This window comes from Numenius arquata, chromosome W (genome assembly GCF_964106895.1).
Source record: "Numenius arquata chromosome W, bNumArq3.hap1.1, whole genome shotgun sequence".
Classification (NCBI taxonomy): Eukaryota; Metazoa; Chordata; class Aves; order Charadriiformes; family Scolopacidae; genus Numenius; species Numenius arquata.
The window spans coordinates 28322897-28342630 of record NC_133615.1 but is presented as its reverse complement, the minus strand read 5'-3'; the positions used below and the strand labels follow the sequence as shown (position 1 = coordinate 28342630).

Below are 19734 nucleotides of genomic sequence, written 5' to 3'. Positions count from 1 at the left end.
TCTGGGAGACATTTCCAATTCTCATTGATCCTAACAGTTCTAATTCTTGAGGGTCCCAAGGCAGCGTAACATTCAAGCTATTAAGGAGCGTGGCACTACAATTACTAACGCTCTGGGAATTAGTGCAGTTCTGCTTACTATACTTGCTAAAGTCTTCTACCTTAAAACCAGGTACTCCTATCAAACATGTCCAAAAAGGCTCTGTAGCAGAGGCAAGCGATAGACAAAAGGCTTGTTGTCCTGTCTTATTCGCCCAGGTGACCCACATGTTTTCCCTAGGTTCAATCTTGTGGAGGGTCATTACCGCCGGGATCAATATCCCCAGGGTCAGGATCTTGAACATCTTGGTTGTCAGGCGGATCACGTCGAGTCAGAGCAGGTTTTACAGCTCGACTGGGCACCCACACTGGACCGCAATCTGTGGAGACACACATATAACCTCGACCATTAAATATAACAGGAACAGGCCCCATCCAAATTCCAGAGACTGGATCTTTATACATCACTTTGAGTTGCGGGAGTATTGTTGTACTATTGAACTTAAGGTTTTGATGGTGAATCATTACTGGCGGTTCCTCTCGATCACCCATGAGACAGAGAAAGTTCAATGTAAAGAGCACACGATGTAGCCTTTGCTGAGCATCTGTCTCTTCTCCCTTTTGTTTACCTAGATAGTCCTTCAATACTTGATGAGTGTGTTCCACTAATCCTTGTCCCGTAGGCGAATGTGGGATCCCTGTCGTGTGATCGACCCCCCCATCTTAGCAAGAACTTTCTAACCTTTTGACTAACATAAGCAGGCCCATTATCAGTTTTAATGCATTCAGGCACTCCTAATACAGCAAAGCAAGCAAGCGTTTACATACATGATGTGCCTTTTCTCCAGGCAATGCGGTTGCCCAGATCATTTTTGAAAATGTATCAATGGTCACATGTACATACTTCAAGCGACCAAACTCTGGGATATGTGTGACATCCATCTGCCATAACTCTAACGCCTTTAATCCTTTTGGGTTCACTCCTAACCCTATTCCTGGGCCACGGCTCCCACATTTCGGGCAGGCTTGGATAATGCCTCGAGCCTCATTTTCTGTTAAATTAAATTGTCTTTTTAGCCCTTTTGCATTTTGGTGAAAATTCTCATGACTCTGCCTAGCTTGTTGAAATTTATCCACAGGGGGCACATGACACACTGGACTAACCAGGCTGTCAGCAAGTTGATTGCCCTGGCCTAGTCCAAGGTCTAGCTGATGACTACGAATATGGATAACACAACAGGCGGCTGTTCTTTGGTCAAGTATAGATCGCAACCGAATAAATAAACTCCCCAGCCTAGGATTAGCTGTCTCTCTAAGTAGAGCGTCTTCCAGGCGTGGCACTATTCCAGCCACATACAATGAGTCTGTTACTACATTCAAGGGAGTGCTTAGCCAATTGTTCAAGGCCCAAACTACTGCGGTTAGTTCCAGTGTTTGAAGGGAATCTCGAGGTTGTCCCTCTATGATATGCTGACACCATTGACCCTTTTCCTGCCAAACACAGGCTGCACGCCGCAAGCGTTTGCCTGCATCTGTGTATACAGTGATACCATCTGACAATGGGTCTTTCTGTACCTTGGGTCTTTCTAGCCACTGATTTCTTTTTAGAACTTGCCATAATTTCCCTTGTGGCTGTTGTGAATGCACTCTCCCACTGTAGCCTAACAAGGCTTTTTGCATGGCAGCGTCATTGCGCAGCCACCATTCTAAATCTACAGCGTTAACAGGTATGCTAATATCCTCTGGTTCTTTACCACTGATTTCTATGATTCGTGATCTTCCTTTTCGTATCAATTCACCTACTGCTTCAGTTCGCGTTTGAATGCTCGTTTTTGGTTGTACACTTAAGAACACCCATTCTAAGACATTGAACACATTCTCTTTTGTTACCTTCCCTTCGCATTTGTCAGTGGCATCACCAAAGAAGGAGAAGGGAGTAGCAAGTTCCCCCTTTTTGTTTTGCCACTGACAAATGACTGCATATGGTGAATCTTTCCCATTACATATTATCAGAGACACTGGCAACATTAAAATGCGTCGAGATGACCACATCGATTGCAGTTTTTGTGCAATTTGTTGTAGTGCTGCTCGCTGCATCGCCGTCAGAGTAACGCCATCGGCTGGATGATTGCTTCTCAATAATTCTGTTAAGGGTGCAATGTCGGTATTGGAGATGCCAACACAGTTCCGCACCCATTGAATGTCTCCAAGCAGGGTTTGGACATCAGTCAGTGTGCGCAATTGAGTTGCGAGCTCGGTTTTTTGTGGTCGAATCTTGGAGTCTATGATGGACCATCCGAGATATTTCCAGGGAGCTGTGCGCTGCACCTTTTTGGGTGCGATAACAAGCCCTTTTCTTGATAATACGTCGGTTAATTGCCGCAAAGACTCTTCAGTGAAAGGCTCCTTTTGGTAGACTGGCTAGAATTTGTTTGGTGGTCTTATTGGCATTGTCAAAAGCCAATACTTTGAACATCTGTTGTTTGCCGCTGTCATCTAAATCAGGGTGATTCATGATTGCTTCCCACAGTCGGTCAACAAAGTTACTATATTTTTCTGTAGTTCCTTGCATCATGGTACCAAATGACGGAATAGTAGATCCTGGGAGGCCGAGAAACGCCTCTAGGGCAAGTTGCGCCGATCGCTGTAATAGGTTTGCTGGAAACGTCAACTGTACTTGCAAGTCACTAAATTTTCCGTGCCCTGCGAACATCTCTGCCGTGACTCCACGGAGGGGGTCTCCCTCCCCTTGTCTTCGAGCTGCTTCATTCATAGCTCGTTGTTGCCAGGAGGATTCCCACAACAAATATTGAGTTGGAGTAAGCAACAGTCTCATTAGGTTACGACAATCATATGGACACATGAGATCAGCAGAAAAAATCCAGCTGACAATTTGTCGGGTAGCCTCAGATTTTACTCCATAAGTTGAGATGGTGGTGCGAGCTTGTTGTAAAATTTTCCAATCATGTGGCTCCCATTTGCCAGTATTGTTTACATGTACGACGGGACACGCGAGAGGTGGAGTTCCGCTCAAACTAGCGGCTGCTCCCCACTGTCCTTCTAATATAGCGTCTCTAATAATGCCATTCCAGCGTGCAGTTCTCGGAGGTGTTGAGGGATTCACTAGCCATGGAGGCATGTTATCATCCTTCCTCGCCACACGTAAATCTAACTCGTCGAGGCGCCTTAAAACTGTCTGTAACACTTTGTCTGTGGACAGTTTATGACTCTTGTCGGCAGGTGGAGTTGGCGGACCAGACGAATCACTGGAGGAGGGTAACGGTGGATACAAGGGAGGCGGAGTTGCTGGAGGCGGTTCTGTGGGCGGAGGGCGACACGCTGCTCCTCCCAAATCGATGAGATCAGTAGACGTTTCAGGCCCCTCCTCTGCTGGAGTTTTCTGAGGAGGCGCTTCCGCATTTGCATTACTTTTCTGTTTTGGTTTCGCATCGCTCACTTCCGCTTTTCCCGAGTTTTGCAAGGGGTTCAGCGGCAAGTCTTTACTTTTCTCAGGAGGGTCAGAGTCCTCATTAGCTCGAATTTCAGCAACAGTTTTACACACAGTCCCGGTCATTCCCTTTACCGCGGGCAGCCCAAAGAACCGTGCAATAGGTCCAGGCTTACTTTCAGGTTTTAAGGCGGCCGCTCCTGGACCTAACATTTGAGCAGCTGCACAGGCTACTTCCCGCTCTGCTTTCATCACTTTTAAAGTCTCTAGCACAGTATGCCACAACCCATGGACGGCTTTTATCTCCTTCTCCTCTTTTTCATCCCCCTTGATTGTTTTTTGCCACATCGTCCCTCCAAAATCCCGCCATTTCGAGACAGAAAACAGCATAGGTGTGTCAGAAAAATGACCCCATCGCTGTCCTAATTTAATTAACTTTATCAACAGTTTCGCCGGTACTTCATTCCCTCTCTTAGAGAGGATTCCAGCGAGTAGCGTGGCCGCAGCTTCTACTTGCATCACTGCGCCTGGGAGGCGAGAGGCCACCTCGCACCGTTGTCTGCTCCCGCCTTTGCGCCCGAGCAGCACTTCTCCCAGCCGTGGTTTCCCACTCCCCTCCTCTAGCTGCTTACCGCAGACTCGGAGAACTCAGTCCCGCTGAGCTATGGATCTCTGGGCATCCTCTGCTACCAGATGTCGGAGTGGGAGACGGACCCGGAGTAACGATGAGTCTCAATATGAGTATGGTCGTTCTCACTTTATTCAAGTTCACACAGAGTATATAAAGACAGACAAGCAGAGCACGCGCTAGCAACAATTATACGATTGGCTTACAGTCTCTGTTCACGCACCTAGAGCACTCACACAATTAGTGCAGACCTCTTGTCCACGCGCAGCAGATGTTTCTCTATCTCCCGGAGGCAGTACCGCTTATCACTTACTTATCATGTAGCTACTTCTTCATACTTCTGTTTCTCAAGGCGAGTTCACAGCCTCCTCCAGGCTTTCATCCCTATCAAAGACTGGGTTGCTCATTGTAATCAAGTCGTGCCCTTTTTCACTCAGCCATTCCTCCACAGGCCAACAGGATTATTTCATACCATGAACGTCACATTCAATATAAATTAGAAAAGTATGCTGCCTAGTTCTCTCTCCCTTGATGGTGGCAGTCCAGACAACTCCTTGCCCCGGTCCCGGACCCCTAAGGCCTTCCTTTCCTCCCGAAGCCATTGCGCTCGCAGTGTCTGACATTTGCTGTCCACTGCTGGGAGCGCACAGCTTCCTACTGATATAATTGACTGAGTGTAATTCTTGTACATCTTATATCGGTATCAGGATTAATACTGGTTCTTTAGTATTACTGTTAATCATTTAGTCTTATCCTATTAAATCTATTTATATTTCAACCCTCGTGTTTCTTTCACTGAATTTCACTGAATTTTTTTAGAGTTGGAAGGGACCATATAGATCATCTAGTCCAACTCCCCTGCTGAAGCAGGATTGCTTAGAGAATGCTACTCAGGACTGCATCCAGGCGGGTCTTGAAAATCTCCAAAGAAGGGGACTCCACAACCTCCCTGGGCAGCCTGTTCCAGGGCTCTGTCACCCTCACCGTGAAGAAATTCTTCCTCATATTCGAGTGGAACCACCTATGTTCCAACTTGTGCCCGTTGCCCCTTGTCCTGTCACTGGGAACCACTGAAAAGAGTCTGGCTCCCTCCTCCTTCAACCCACCCTTGAGATACTTATAGGCATTAATAAGGTCTCCCCTCAGCCTTCTCTTCTCCAGACTAAAGAGTCCCAGCTCTCTCAGCCTTTCCTCATAAGGGAGATGCTCCAATCCCCTAATCATCTTTGTTGCCCTTCGCTGGACTCTTTCCAGTAGTTCCCTATCCCTCTTGAATTGGGGAGCCCAGAACTGGATGCAATACTCCAGTTGTGGCCTCACCAGTGCAGAGTAGAGGGGGAGAATGACTTCCCTCGACCTACTAGCCACACTCTTCCCTATGCAGCCCAGGATTCCGTTGGCCTTCCTGGCCTTTGTTCCCTGATTCCCCTTTCCAGGTGGGGAGGGGTCAAACCATAACAACAGGCAATCACAAAACATTTTGGGAAGACAGGAGGTTACGGAGATCCATCTTTCTCTCAGTAAAGACAACGTACTGCTTTCACATTCTGCTCTCTGGTCAAGAATTACTGCTTTAAATGAGGATTCACACAACATGTATACATCATTAGCCCCATCGCTGTTATAAATAGCAATTAAAAGCATTAAAAAAATTTTTGGATTATCCCCATCTAGGAATAAAATTCCTCCCAAGATTATACTGCTCTACTTGCAAGTATGGGAGTGACATACGGCTTTCCTAAGTTAATGGAAGACTAAACAAATCTTTTTCCTGTTTAAGCACCAGTTTTACACAGGCAACCCAAATACTGCCATTGAGTTTGTGTTATTTGGGATACAGCTTTGTGGAGGTTGATTCACAAGCATCTTTTACCTAAAAACTTATGCTACTGAAGTTACTGTACATCTGAGGAAAAAGCAGGTATCTGATGTTCCCATCAGAAAATGATAGTTGAATTAAAAGTTTCAAATCAATGTGCTCTATAAGCATTGTTTAATAGGGCCCACTACGCCTGTTGGACAATTAATATTACTCCTGTATTATTAATGCAGAACACTATATAACGGCTTATGACCTGTAATAACTGGCTGAAGTGTTGGATAAAACTTCTCTGAATTTTTACTTTAGGGCTTCAAACTGCGTGGCCACTAATAATATTGCAAAGTGAAAATTTGAAAATTTGGAACTAATATATGGTCCAAATGGATCAGTTATGTATAGATAGAGAGATTAAGTGACAAAACAGGTCCTTCTCTAATTTCAAATCCAGCAATCCATCATATCACTCAAATGCAGCGTGGTTAGTAGGACTTCCTGCAGGGCACCACAATATCCAATTAATTCTCATGCTATTCCCTGAAACTACACAACAGAGAAGACTGTCTAAATAAAGACCTTATTAACCTACCTAACCTACATACTAAGGCAGGAGTTCTAACCTACTGTCCTGGTTTGAGGTAAAACAGAACTAATTTTCTGTTCAGTAATTTTTCCTTTTTAGCTGGGCCTCTTCTAACTAACTAAACTCTGAAATTAACAGCATATTGTTCAGAAACTGCTCGCTCTCATAGTGATAAGACCTGATAATACCAAGGAATGGTATGCAGAGAGGCCCTTGCTTATACTTATTGCTATAACAACCAAGGTCAGGTAAATTTGTTATTTGCCCCGTTGGAGGGTTGGAAGCCGAAAAGCGTAGAGGGGTCACACCTGTAGGGAGGAGCGGACAGGACAGGTGACCCAAAACTGACCAACAGGGTATTCCATCCCATCTGCATCCTGCTCAGTATAAAAGCTGAGGGATCAAAGGGTCAGCTCTCTTCCTTCAATGGCCAACATCTGAGGAGGACCCTGTCTGTTCGTCTGCCTTTGATCCCGATCCGAGCAATCCTGACTCCAGATCCGGAATCCAGCTCCTGTCCATCACCGAGTCCAGCCTGGGACTTTCCCCTGTGCCTGCTGGTGACGTGATCATCACCCTGGGAGCTTGATATGGTTTTGTATATACTGTATTTTTTTTTTTCCTTTTTTTTTTTATTATTTATTATTTCATTATTTATTAATATTTTCATTAAAGTAGTTTAATTTTTTCTAAACTCATAAATCTCTTTTATCTCTTCCTCTCCTCTCTTTTCCTGGGGGGGGGGAGGGAGGGGCCATCTGTCGCTCTGATTGGTTAATCTGGTCAAAACCACGACAGATTTATTGGCGCCCAACGTGGGGCTCCACTGTGGTACGACTAGAGCTCTGGTAGATTGTCTAAATAGTTTGAATTCCAGCTTTCTCAGGGATTAAAACAGACAGCTCACATCATGTTTTTAGACAGGATATTGTATCATATCTTGATGGGGATTTCGTCCAGGTTACTTGATTCGGCACTGTATAATTTGCCTTATGTGTTGTATAATTTACTTGCTCTTTGTGTCTGTATGCGGTGGTTCAAACGTGGTATTCTGGTATTGTGTTTGATCCTGATCCATACCGTGATTGAATGGCTGGTTTCTTTACCTAGATTCCTCGGGCATTTCGTACTGAATTCTGTTGCTAATTATACTTCGAATTTTACCTTGGGAATGTTTACTTCACCCTTTACTGCTTATGCGAATATGTCATCATCAGAGACAGAGGATGCAGCCCCTTTGAATAGTGTGAATGACAGCTGCATTCTTAAAATCATTATTTTAGTGTCAATTTTGCTGCATGGGCTGGAGGGGTGGTTTCTCTTTAAATCTTGGCGCAGAAATGTGATATGCACTGACACTGACCTTACTCGGACTCCATCCGCACTGGTACAAGTTGCTCCGGTGACCAGAAGGAAAAGGAGGAGGTCAGCTCAGCCCTCTGTCCCTAGTGACAAACAGCAAGTACGGCCAGACAGCAGGGGAGAGGACTTTTCTGATGAAGATGCAGAGGAGGGTTCTTCTAGAGCTGATAAGGGAGAGGCTCCTGTGCCAGCAAGGGAGGAGGACTCAGACACAGAGATAATCATTAAATCCTTCTCTATGAAGGATTTGCGGAATATAAGAAAGGATTTTAGCCGTAATGATGGTGAGACACTTGTCTCCTGGTTGCTCCGATGCTGGGATAATGGAGCTGGTTGCATGGAATTAGACGGTGCAGAAGCTAAGCAGTTAGGAAACCTGTCCAAAGAGGCCGGTATAGATAAAGCTCTTGGGGAAAAGTCACAGACTCTCAGTCTCTGGAGACGACTCTTATCAGCTGTAAAGGACAGATACCCCTCTAAGGATGATATTGAATGCTGCCCAAGTAAATGGACCAACGTAGAGAAAGGTATTAAGTACCTGAGAGAATTGGCTGTGAAAGAGGTGATTTATGGTGACTGGGATAAAACTGTAAATCCTGATGAGATGCCATGCAGACAACCTATGTTGCGGAAGTTTTCACGGAGTGTACCACCAATGTATTCCCACACTTTGTCTGTACTGATTTGGGCAGGAGTTGATGATTCATCATTAACTGTAAGTGAAGTGGCTAGCAGAATGCGACAGTATGAAGACAGTCTCTCTCGTCCCCTAACTGTAGCAGCTGTAGAAAAATTGACTGATAAAACTGAGAAAATGATTGAGAAAAATGAGAAACTGTTTGATAAACTGTCTAGGATGGAGGAAAGATCCTATTCTTCCCCTCCATGGACCAATGTTGCAGCTGTCAGGAGAAGACACCCTCCTATGAGACCGACTCAGAGAAGACAGAACACACTACGAAATATCCTGCGGTTTTGCCTCTGTGACTATGGAGAGGACATGAGTAAGTGGGATAAAAAACCTACCTCGGCCCTACAGGCACGAGTAAGTGAGTTGCAAGGTAAAGCAGATAGAAGACAGAATCATTCCAGGAGGACTGCTGCTCCAGTTCGCAGGGGGCGGTTCTCCGGTCCAGGTAGAAACTCATCTGCTAATTATAGACGTTAGAGGTGCCCTGCCTCCAGCCAGGAGGAGGAGAGGGATAACCGAGTTTATTGGACTGTGTGGATTCGATGGCCTGGCACATTAGAGCCACAAAAGTATAGAGCCCTGGTGGACACAGGTGCACAGTGTACCCTATTGCCATCGAATCATAGAGGGACAGAATCTGTCACTATTTCTGGTGTGACTTGTGGGTCTCAAGAACTGACTGTACTGGAGGCTGAAGTGAGCCTAACTGGGAATGAATGGGAGAAGCACCCCATTATCACTGGCCCAGATGCTCCGTGCATCCTTGGCATAGACTACCTCAAGAGAGGGTATTTCAAAGACCCAAAAGGGTATCGATGGGCTTTTGGTGTAGCAGTTGTAGAGACTGAGGACATTACACAGCTGTCTACCTTACCTGGCCTTTCAGATGACCCTTCTGTTGTGGGATTGCTGAGGGTTAAAGATCAGCAGGTGTCAACTGCTACTGCCACAGTGCATCGGCGACAGTATCGCATGAACCGAGACTCCCTGATTCCCATTCAGAACCTGATTCGTCAGCCAAGGAATGGTATGCAGAGAGGCCCTTGCTTATACTTATTGCTATAACAACCAAGGTCAGGTAAATTTGTTATTTGCCCCATTGGAGGGTCGGAAGCCGAAAAGCGTAGAGGGGTCACACCTGTAGGGAGGAGCGGACAGGACAGGTGACCCAAAACTGACCAACAGGGTATTCCATCCCATCTGCATCATGCTCAGTATAAAAGCTGAGGGATCAAAGGGTCAGCTCTCTTCCTTCAATGGCCGACATCTGAGGAGGACCCTGTCTGTTCGTCTGCCTTTGATCCCGATCCGAGCAATCCTGACTTCAGATCCAGAATCCAGCTCCTGTCCATCACCGAGTCCAGCCTGGGACTTTCCCCTGTGCCTGCTGGTGACGTGATCATCACCCTGGGAGCTTGATACGGTTTTGTATATACTGTATTATTTTTTTTTCCCTTTTTTTTTTATTATTTATTATTTCATTATTTATTAATATTTTCATTAAAGTAGTTTAGTTTTTTCTAAACTCATAAATCTCTTTTATCTCTTCCTCTCCTCTCTTTTCCTTGGGGGGAGGGTCAAAACCACGACACCTACATACTAAGGCAGGAGTTGTAGAGTAGCATTGCCAGAAAAGAAGCAAGTCTCAGCACTGCTGCCTCCTTATGAATATCGAAGTACATCACCAACAAAGGAAAGCACACCTTGAATGTTTTTTCCATCTTGTTTGAGCCTCATATCACGATATCCCTGCTGAGAGTGAATGGCAAATTTTCAGTGTCATTCAGGACCCATTGAATATTGCTAGTATTTGCATTCCTTAAAAAGTAGAAAAACATTAACCTTTTGTTTTATTGAATTAAAATGCCATGGAAAGGCTGGTGTAGTCTTCAGAGACTGAGATACTTTTACAAAGAAGAATAGCTGTCATTTATTAGACACAAAGAACAATTACTTGATAGTATGCTTTCTGACAAAAAGCAGATTGGTATTCTCATCATAGAGAAGGCATTGTAAAAAAACCCAGCACAGACCTCTGAGACTTGAATAATTTAAAGCTGCATTTGGTGCAATTTGAATTTTTCTTTAGGAAGGCAAAGTTAAATACCTGTAATTTGTTCTAATTATTTCAAATTTGCAAGTTAATTATGGCTGATCATTAAATAACAAAAAGGACTATTGTCTCCATAGAGTTTTACCTCCTACCCTCTACATTACTTAAGCTAGATTTTAGCATGCATGAATTAACTTTCTAAATAATCACACGGTTTGACTAAACAGCTCAGTAAAACAAGCTCTGATTCTAAGAATAAGCATTAATGGACATTAGAAAGGCTATCGGGACCCATATTACTTACATTATAAGTATTTTTAATGGGGTCTTATTTACTAATCTTTATGTATTGTTCAAGTTAGGGCACCATATCAATACATTATTCTGCTTTAATAGAGGAAAGTCAGTTCTTCAAGATAATAAAACAAACATCCATTTAGAGTCAACTACATTAATTTAGACAAAATGAATGCAGGAAAACTCTGATAGAATTTAACTTGGTTTAGCTGCTCATCATGATGAATCAATCCAACATAATGGTAGCCTTGGTCTGCAAATGGAGTTTTACAGATCTATCGAATCACTAAGCAACTCAAGCAGCTAAGACTTGCCAGAGTAGCATTTACTATCAGCATGTGTACACCCACGAGGTTTCATCTCTTCCCTGTTCCGTACCTAGTGCTCATCTGATGGGTTCCCATTGATCCCAAATTTGGATGCTCACCTTTCACTGAACTCTGATCTCCCCATGCATTTTTAAGTGCAGATCATTGGCATCCAGTGATCATGACTACATTATAACTAGTCAGGAACCCAAAACACGAGGCAATTCATGCCTCCAGTATATGTTCAACAGATGGCTGTCTTAATAGTACCCTATTGCACCCTGCTGAAGCAAGGGCTTGCGAGTTTAACCATTATCAAACTAACAGATTGTCATGGTAGGTAAGCTCCAAAAGCAAACATGTTGGAATGTTATTTTCCTGTTCTGCAATTTCTGTTTTAAAAATAAAATAATTAACAGTTCATGTGTGCAATCTGCTGCAATTATAGCAGGCCAAGAATACATAACACTTAATGATGCAAAACTGGTGATGAGAAGACAACACAAGCAATACATTTTTGTAGCTGGAACATGTATTGCCATTTCAGATGCAGTTTGACAAACAGGCTGAAAATTGGTTCCCCCACAACTTTGGCTAAGAGAGTTTTCAGCCAGATCAGCTTCCAGAGTCAGCTCGGTATAAAGCAGCAGTATCACAAGTGCTGGGACAAAGAAGAAGGTATCAACATATCACAGGATCTTCTTTTCAGCAGGGGTGCAAAATTAGATCAGTTTAAATCAAGTTATCAAACCACACTTTTGAAAATCACCAGTTTCAAAATAGGACTGTTTGGAAACTTGGTTGTCTGCATGGCAAATAAAAAAGTATTTGCAAGGAGTAAAGAAGGACTGTAGACTTTGGATGGGTGTATCTAAGAAGCAACAACAGTGGTCTCCTGAACAATCACAGTTTTTTCAGTCCTCTCAAGTGTACTGTGTTACTCTCTGTAAACCACTACTTATAGAACTATCAAGTGTCTCAGATTTTTCAAGTGTTTTTTTCCAACATGTGTCATGTAGGGCAGTGTGATTACCCTAATCCAAAAGGCAAAGAAGATAAGAAACTGATGCAGTGAAGAAGCTAGGCCCCTGGATAGCAAGCAGGTCAGCAGAGGTGGAAGAGAACTGGAACCAACTCTTGAACACTTGACTCGCTGAAAAAAGGAGACACCTGAAATTAGTGCATACACCATGTATGTCTGCTTAGACCTAATCATGAGTATAACCCTGACAACAGAGGTAGAGCTTACGGCCCTCCTTAGCACATCTCCATCTGCAACCTAGAGTCATCTTCTGAGGGGACACATCCTGCCCCTTCTTTCCAGCCGAGCTGGGGAGAAACACATCAAGATGTACAATCCAGCAGAGCAGCACATAGGAAAGAGGAGGGAGATTGGTCCACTCATTCCTGCTTTGTGTAGGGTGCAAATCTACAGGATGGCTGAGTAGAGCTAGAAGAGATACGAGTGTTGCAGGCAAGGAGAAGCACAGCATGAACTTCAGGGCAACCTCTCATCCCTGAATGCCATCACCCTTGCGTTCCACACCACAAAAACAAAGCATAACTATTGAGTTGACTCATAAAACACAACAGTCAATGAATTTTACTTTTCCCATGGAAAAAAACTCTTAATCTGAAACAAACACATGAACAAATACACTTGGCAGCCAACAGCACACTGTCAAGAAGATTTATCAACACTGTGAAGTACTTAGAAGTGAAGAGAGAAATTACCTTAGTCCATGTTGTTGCCATTCATTATCAGATGAAGTTCTCCAGGTGCTTCATCAATGGGCACATCTTCTAAACCAGGTACATGGTCTCTAAACCCGAAAAAGCAGAGTTAGCCCCTGTTGGGCTCAGATTACAGCACTAGCAGCACCAGAGCTCAAAGGCATCATATGTAAACTGCATAAAATGTATAAGTTGTTTGAGATGGTTGTGTCTCCTGTAACTATGGTCCCACAAACAATGCTCCATTTTTAATAGATTACCCCACCTTTTTCTTTCTCTCCAATGAAGATAGAAAAATAAGCACTAGAGGTACTTTTCCCTTTTTATTTGAATTAAATTCCTGTTTTCAGGATTTACCCACATACCCACATTACTGAGAAAGAATATTTTGCCATTTCTGGAACTCTCCTCTATTCTGGCGTGGTTGGCATCGGGAGTCACTGAACTGCCCCTTTCCCTACACACACGCCATTTTTGATAGCCAAGCAACTATTTCACATAGAGAGAAACTGAAAACTGAAAGTACTATGCTCACTTGAGGCTAAATAGGGAGATGTGGAATACTAAAATGCAGTTATGATGCAGTGTGGCCAAAAAGGGATTAATTAATAATTTCACTAAAAGAGCAGAAGAGTTAATAGCCAATAATTACAAATAGTCAGACCTTTTTTTTTTACTTGTCATTCAATGACAATACTTTCAACAGCTCAGAATGGACCTTAACCAGCCTTCCACCCATGCAGAAGGACAGATAAAAACAAATACTATCTGGAAATGGATTTTTGTTGTATTGTTCTTTTTTTAATTGTCATGATGTTAAGAGATGAACTAGGTTAGAGACTCCTGACAATGAAGCAAAGGGTATTTAAGCTTAGCTAAACACATTTTTTTATTGTTTGTAGGATATAAAATTAACCTGTTATCAAGTGCAAAAGTGAATTATATACCTGGAAATGAAACAGAACTGTGATGCTTAAGAGATTTACCTGTAAATATCAAACAATTATAAAGGGACTGAATATTTTTTAAGAGCAAGCACATGATATTCTAGTTGCCTTTCTCAGAGAGAATATGGCAAATGTGCTTTCACCTACAGCTCTGAAAAGAGATCACAAAAAGGCTTTGAGTCCTCAGATTGATCATATATGATTTTCTTTCATAGAATTCTTTTAGGTAACTAGAATTCTGTAAATCATAAAGGTGTTGGGTTTTTTTTTTTTTTTTCAGAAAAAAATGGCTAAAATAGGCATTAACAAGCACATCATTGTAGACATTAAGGTCCATTTATTTCTGGGCTTATGATGCCTCAAAAAAGTCTGAAAACTATCCATTAGAAACAAAACCATCAAAAAACTCAGTCCATATGTCCTTCATATTCTACTTGTTTTTCATTAGAGGGATGCATGCATAGAATTGACGCGTGGAAACAAACCCTACAACTCGAATAGAGTTATAAAGCAGGTATGTCTATTGCGGCGCCGGGTGCAAGGGGGATTTCTCCTCCTAACTTGCACACTGGCTTGTAAAACAAGCATCTATTTATGATAAAAAGCATACATATTCATTAATGTGGGCTGGGTTATTATAATTAATTCTAAGAAAAGGTGTTACTATTCTAATTATTTCACTGAATTTCACTGAATTTTTTTAGAGTTGGAAGGGACCATATAGATCATCTAGTCCAACTCCCCTGCTGAAGCAGGATTGCTAGGAAGCAGGATTGCAGGATTTCTAGGAACTCATTATCATAAGTCTCCTCCCCTTGCCGCATGCGTACTGTCACCCAGTGGTCGTGGGCCGGGGTCTTCTGGAGGAAGGCTCATAGTCTTCTTCACCGTGTACTTTTACCTTTGGCTTAGAATGCTGGGCTGGCTGGACCCCAAACCGCAAAACTGGTCCCGACCAGATGGACACTTTACCCAGACAATTGGGTTCCTCCTTAGCATGCAGGCTGTTCCTGCTATCTTATACACAAGGCCAGCTCCTTATCTTGGAATGCTGGGCTCCTGGGCTCCGAGCTCTGTTCTTTGCCAAGCTGTACTAAATCTACACTAACGACCTTTAACCATTCATTCTCTGAATCAGAATTGAGGTATTTGATGATTAAGAATCCATCTGTTCCTACTTAATTCTCACCTGAAGAAATTCCCAATTAATTCTCAGTCCTTTGTTTGTGACCTCAGTCATTGTCACACACACAACTGTGATTACCTCTGATATGAAAGGCATTTTTAAAGCCATATAAACACATTATTTTCAATGTAAAATGCAATCCAAGAAGACAAACAAAAGACCACCTAAATTACAGTATTCTTTTTTAGTGTTTGAAAAGTAACCAGGGGGCTGGGATTAAGAAGAGAAAGTGATATATTCCTTCATGGTGGTGATAAGGGGAACTAACACTCAAGGGTTAATAGTAGAGCCATTGCTTGGCTTAAACTGTGTATCCATAGCCTAAAGCCATTGCCAAGGTGTTTAGGCAAAGAAAGGATGTGTTGAAACCATAAAGTGGTCACATAGGCCTCACTGGGAGATAAGGGAACAATTGGTATTCAAAGAAGGAACCCAGTTGTCCTGACAGAGGGATCATCTGGTTTCCCAACCCCATGGCCTGGAGCAACACATTAACATTAAAAGCGAGAGGTCCACAGCGAGGAAGACATACGGCCTTCATCCCCGAGACCCCAGCCCATGACCACCAGGAGGCACTGCGCATGCGCAGCTGGGAGGAGTTAAAGGCGAAGACTATGGAAATGATTTCTCGGAACTCATTGTAATAAAGACCACCTTTTCGGGGCAAGGTTATGGATATGTATAGGTGCCCCTTGAATATGTAAGATCTGATTGTATAAATCCTAAGCTAACTGCCGCGGTGGGTGTGCACGATTGTGGCGGGGCGACCCCCCGTGCTGCCCGGCGCCAAATAAACATACCTACTTTGCAACCTCACAGGTTGTGGAGTCTGTTTTCTGCATGTCAGTGGTTATAATATGTGAATGTAGGAAGTGGGTCATGTAATGCAGACTCTCATGGGATGCTGTTAGCAGTTGCCATATTAATACAGTATTGAAATAAGCATCCTTGTGAAACCTTCCTATTGCTTCTTCTAAAAGACTGCTAGATTTTCCCCATTGCTTTCCCTTCCTAATGCTGAAATACTAGTACTCAGTTGAGTTACACTGGCTAATTCAACTTGCTTTAACCCACTCCCTTTTACTGTTCCTCTCCACTCTAGTAACGTGACACCAATAAACCAGTTTCTCCCTCTTTCCCAGAGTCCTCTTTTACATTGTCAGGAAGGTGTTATCATCTCGTGGGTTAACAGGATTGTGGAAGAAGCAAAGACCAGAAGAAGGAATAGAATAAGCAGGAATACTGGCAGGGGACAGCCCGTGAGCAGCGCCTAACGACTCTACTGATTGGGGGAAATCCGCCCGTCAGGCAGTTGGGGGTTGCAAGGGGGTGTCGGTTGGGAAAGAAGATAACGCTGATGGACTTAGTGATCTGAAAGACTATACAAGCTGAGTGTTTGTGATAATAAATGATTCTGGTTGCAGCCCTGACCTGAGTCCGTGCTCTTCATACGCTTCATCTCACCTTCTGCAACAAGCTCATGGGCCTTTCAAACTACAGCCCATATTTCTATGGTTATTGCCTTTCCCTTCTTCTAGTTTTTAAGCACATCTTATGCCTCAGTCTTGGCATTCGCCCTTCCACAAATATCACTGGAAATAAAATGTCCTTGCTACACAGGGTTCCCTTCCTTTTCTGTATATATATATATGGGGAAAAAAATACATATATTCAATATATATATAAAATGATCTCCATATTTTCTGTAAAACACACTTCTTCCAGTCCTTATCTAGGAAGGTGCAATACTTCAAAACTGACCTCTCCAAGAAAAGAAGGGGGAATGCCACATCTGTGTCATCCATGCTCACACTGTTCTCTTGCCAAATGTCTGTATTCCTTCAAGTGCCTGCACTAAGATCAACCTCTCGTTTTCTTCTACTGCTCCTCTTTTCCTACCTAGTCTTTAGCACTGCTTTTCTTGTGCCTTTCTTTCTACCACATACTGTTTTCCTCTGCTGCTTTCCACTGCTGTCATGCTGTTTCCCAACAGTATATGCTAATATACTAAAAAGTCTCCTCTAAATCACTGTTAGAGAGAATTTGTGCCGCGGGTATTGCCTATCTTATTTTATCAGTTCCGTTCTCCCACTTTAACTATCGCCCATATCTTCATTAGAAATTTTTTTTAAACTCTAAGTCTCAAAAATCACCTGTTACAATCCATATGGGATTGGTGTAGTTGCTGTTGTTTTAGGAGCAGTTTTGCTTCTTGCTTGGCCAACAAATGTTGGAGTCGGTCCTTTTTAATTTCCAGTTCCATTTTCTGCAGAAGCAGCTTCTGCCTTTTTTCTTCATACAACCTTTTAGCCTGCTCTGTTTCTTTAGACCCTGAGTCCATGCTGTCATTCAGCCCAGAAACTTGAGAACACCTAGAATAATCACAGGTTTTGTGAACTGGCCCAGAGAGCCTGCTAAGTACCTGGCTGACATGGTGGCTCTCTTGCACGCTCCTTGAGCTCCCTACATGCCTGCAGGCACAACTGGGACTCGCTTGCTGAGGGCACGTGCTCTGAAATTCATTTGCTTTCTGGTCCATCTCCTGAGCTGGTTTTACATGGTGAGGGCTCTTCCGCTTGGCTGGGGAAATCATATTGTTACACTTTCTGCGCAAGCCATTTTCCACTGGATATTCCTTCAGACACTCCTGATGGTTGTAATGGATTTCAGTCCCATAATCATGATTATTCCTGCACAGCTGAGACGATGCAACACAGGCTGGTCTTTCAGCCTTTGATGCTCTACTGTTCTTATAAAAAGTTTGTGGTCCTCCAATACGTAAGTAGGAACCATCTAGCTCCAGAGATGGTTGTTGGCATGAGATCTTCTTATTGGATACCTGAAATAAGAGAAACAATTTCCTGTGAATTACCAAAATTTATCTTTGCTTTCTCAGAAATAGACTTGCTGTATCATGCTGATGGTCATACAGCCAGAAATGTTTATCAGAAGACAGACACGAATCTGCTATCAAATCTACATTTCATTCCATCTACACAAGTGTAATAAACCAATATTAATAAACCTCATGAAGTTCAACCAAGCCAAGCGCAGGGTCCTGCACCTGGGACATGGCAATCCCAGGCACAAATACAGGTTGGGTGGAGAATGGCTGGAGAGCAGCCCTGAGGAGAAGGACTTGGGGGTGTTGGTGGATGAGAAGCTCAACATGAGCCGGCAGTGCGCACTGGCAGCCCAGAAAGCCAACCGCATCCTGGGCTGCATCAAGAGAAGTGTGGCCAGCAGGTCGCGGGAGGTGATTCTACCCCTCTGCTCTGCGCTCGTGAGACCCCACCTGGAGTATTGTGTCCAGCTCTGGAGTCCTCAACACAGGAAGGACATGGGCCTGTTGGAACGGGTCCAGCAGAGGGCCACAAAGATGATCAGAGGGATGGAGCACCTCTCCTATGAAGACAGGCTGAGAGAGCTGGGGTTGTTCAGCCTGGAGAAGAGAAGGCTCTGGGGAGACCTCATAGCAGCCTTCCAATATCTGAAGGGAGCCTACAGGAGAGCCGGAGAGGGACTCTTTGTCAGGAGATGTAGTGACAGGACGAGGGGTAATGGTTTTAAATTGGAAGAGGGGAGATTTAGATTAGATACCAGAAAGAAATTCTTTACTGTGAGGGTGGTGAGACACTGGAACAGGTTGCCCAGGGAAGTTGTGGATGCCCCATCCCTGGAAGTGTTTAAGGCCAGGCTGGATGGGGCTTTGAGCAACCTGGTCTAGTGGGAGGTGTCCCTGCCCATGGCAGTGGGGGTTGGAACCAGATGATCTTTAAGGTCCCTTCCAACTCTAACCATTCTGTGATTCTATGATTCTATGAAATGTAAAACTACTGCCTACAGGATTTTCAGCATAAAATGAGTTGCTTCAGAGTATCAAGTAGTTGTGAGCATCTAGGGTTACATAAAATCAACTTGAAGAGTGGCAAAAACCATTAAATGTTAATGTTTGACAATGTTTAATTTTGAATACAGAGCCAAAAAATCCATTCAGCCACTATAAATACTCTTTGATTGGCCATTACACAGCTGGAGATTTGATGTAAAACATTTCACCTTGCACTGAATGAGGTATTCCTTACTGCTGGAAATTTGATGAGAGTTTTTAAAATATCTTTACAGAAACACAGATAAACCCCAACAACTTTCTGTAAAAAATGGTTGAACATCAAAAGCTGTCATTTAAATACAAAACATGTTTAAATTCAGCTATAAATGTAAGCGATCTTTCAATTAAGCTGGGCAAGTGATTATACTCTGATAAAACTCTGAAGAAAGCAAGCAACTGTAATTCACATTTGTCAACCCAGTGCAAGCAAATTCTAGTGGTTTTGTTATACTTGTGGATATTATGTAACAGATATCAAAATCCTACTTACATCCTGGAGTATCTTTGCACTATGGTTCATCTAGGCAGTTAAGCATTTGAGATTTTATGCACATCAGAACAGCAGTGAATCAGGCACTCACATTCCTTTTGCTAGATCTGTGCATTAATTTCAATAACATACTGAATTTAAACACCTCCAGCCTTTGGGACCTTTCACAAAGTTCTATTTTTTTTAATTACAGAAGCCAGGTTTCTTAGAGATAACAAAACCACTGCAGTGAAAGCGGTTTATCAGGGAAAAATGGTA

At 43.2% G+C, this 19734-nt stretch overlaps 1 pseudogene; it reads right to left on the bottom strand.

Moving 5' to 3' along the window:
• Positions 1 to 19506, bottom strand: part of LOC141476816 (protein hinderin-like) — a 42058-nt pseudogene extending 22552 nt beyond the window's left edge.
• Between the last annotated feature and the right edge of the window lie 228 nt (positions 19507 to 19734).